A 2,617-nucleotide genomic window follows, 5' to 3' on the forward strand; every position below is an offset into this window, starting at 1 on the left:
TTGATCCACCTCCTAGAGTAATGGAAATAAAAACAAAAATAAACAAATGGGACCTAATGAAACTTCAAAGCTTTTGCACAGCAAAGGAAACCATAAACAAGACGAAAAGATAACCCTCAGAATGGGAGAAAATATTTGCAAATGAATCAACAGACAAAGGATTAATCTCCAAAATATATAGACAGCTCATGCAGCTCAATATTAAAGAAACAAACAACCCAATCAAAAAATGGGCAGAAGACCTAAATAGACATGTCTCCAAAGAAGACATACAGATGGCCAAGAAACACATGAAAAGCTGCTCAACATCACTAATTATTAGAGAAATGCAAATCAAAACTACAGTGAGGTATCACCTCACACCAGTTAGAATGGGCATCATCAGAAAATCTACAAACAGCAAATGCTGGAGAGGGTGTGGAGAAAAGGGAACCTTCTTGCACTGTTGGTGGGAATGTGAATTGATACAGTCACTATGGAGACCAGTATGGAGGTTCCTTAAAAAACTAAAAATAGAATTACCATATGATCCAGCAATCCCGCTACTGGGCATATGCCCAGAGAAAACCATAATTCAAAAAGACACATGCATCCCAATGTTCATTGCAGCACTATTTACAGTAGCCAGGTCATGGAAGCAACCTAAATGCCCATTGACAGACGAATGGATTAAGAAGATGTGGTACATATATACAATGGAATATTACTCAGCCATAAAAAGGAACGAAATTGGGTCATTTGTTGAGACGTGGATGGATCTAGAGACTGTCATACAGAGTGAAGTAAGTCAGAAAGAGAAAAACAAATATCGTATATTAACGCATGTATGTGGCACCTAGAAAAACGGTACAGATGAACCGGTTTGCAGGGCAGAATTTGAGACACAGATGTAGAGAACAAACGTATGGACATCAAGGGGGGAAAGCCGCGGTGGGTTGGGGATGGTGGTGTGATGAATTGGGCGATTTGGATTGAGATGTATACACTGATGTGTATAAAATTGAGACTAATAAGAACCTGCTGTATAAAAAAATAAATAAAATTTAAAAAAAAAGATTAATTAATTAATTATTTATTTTATTTCTTTTTGGCTGCGTTGGGTCTTCATTGTGGCACCCGAGATCTTCGTTGAGGCACGTGGGATCTTTCATTGTGGCACGTGGGCTCTTCGTTGTGGTGTGCGGGCTTCTCTCTAGTTGTGGCATGCGGGCTTCTCTCTAGTTGTGGCATGTGGGCTCTGTAGTTGTGGTGCATGGCTTCCAGAGCGCATGGGCTCTGTAGTTTGCGGCACGCGTGCTCTAGATGAGGCACAAGAGCTCAGTAGTTGTGGCGCGCGGGCTTAGTTGCCCTGCGGCATGTGGGAACTTAGTTTCCTCACCAGGGATAGAACACACATCCCCTGCGTTGGAAGGTGGATTCTTTACCACTGGACCACCGTGGGAGTCCCTAGTCACATCTTTAGAATCCCTTTTGCCATGTAAATGGTTCCAAGGATTAGGTCATGGACATCTTTGAGGGGGGCCATTATTCTGTCTACCACAGAATATTATGTTTTTACTTTTTATTTTTGTGTCTATTTTATAATTTTATATAATGTGTATGTGTTACCTAAAATGTGTAAGTTAAAACTAGAAAAATGTTATAGTTTAATTTCAAGTGACATGAAATGTGGTTATTTCTAAACTTTACCTGGCTCCATGTGAAGCTTGAGCTTCGCATCCAGTTATTTTCTTACTTTTTATTTATATTAAATCATAAAATTCAAATTCACAGTATGTTGCTAGAAATGGCAGCAAGTGTTTGGTAGCTGGGTCAGAGACTTTTGTATATTGGATTGAACAAGGACCCATGAATTGAAAAGTCATTTCTTCCATTTATTGTCTCCCCCAGCCGCTAAGGGGATGAAGTATCAGACTCAAATTCTGTAAGGATGAATGTTTCACCTTAGGAGAGTGGGTCTCACTGGGGGCAGTACCACCAAGGGTATGCTTTGAAAACACGTGGGGCTATTTTTGTTGTTACAGTGATTGACAGGAATCCCCTGGCAGGAATCTCCTGGCAGTTAGAGGGCAGGGGCCAAGAATGTCATATGTTCTTCAATGCATGTGACATTCACAGGGATGAATTTTTCTACACCTTACATAATTTTCAAATGTCCCCCTAGCCAGTCGTGTGTATGAGAAACCTATTTGTTATTGTCTCAGCCTAAGCCTAACCTCATTTTACATGTAAAGTCAAAGTACTTTTTTCTTTTTATAAAATTTACTTTTAAAAATATGGGATGCTTCCACAAATGTGCATGTTATTCTGGTTCAGGGGCCATGCTAATCTTCTCTGTATAATTCCAATTTTAGTATATTGCTGCTGAAGCGAGCATAACTCAACGTATTTTCTGAACAGTTTTAATATCCTGGAATTTTCCAGGAACGGAACTACTGTGTAAATTGAAAGGAGTGTGTGTTGTTTTGTTTGGAATGTTACCAAGAATGGTTTAGTGTTTTAGAAAATCACACCAATGACATCAATGCCATTTATGGGCTGTGCTGGATATCTTCCATTTGCCCTTCGAGATTCACTCCGCCCTCTCTACCTCCCCTGGCCCTGGGAAGGGATTGTA

General features: G+C 40.0%; 1 non-coding gene across 1 annotated transcript; it reads right to left on the reverse strand.

The window, feature by feature from the left end:
* Window positions 1–2,270: 2,270 nt before the first annotated feature.
* Window positions 2,271–2,376, reverse strand: LOC133082766 (U6 spliceosomal RNA). The gene has a single exon (XR_009698995.1). It is a non-coding gene; the product is annotated as a U6 spliceosomal RNA (small nuclear RNA).
* Window positions 2,377–2,617: the final 241 nt, after the last annotated feature.

This window comes from Eubalaena glacialis, chromosome X (genome assembly GCF_028564815.1).
Source record: "Eubalaena glacialis isolate mEubGla1 chromosome X, mEubGla1.1.hap2.+ XY, whole genome shotgun sequence".
Lineage (NCBI taxonomy): Eukaryota > Metazoa > Chordata > Mammalia > Artiodactyla > Balaenidae > Eubalaena > Eubalaena glacialis.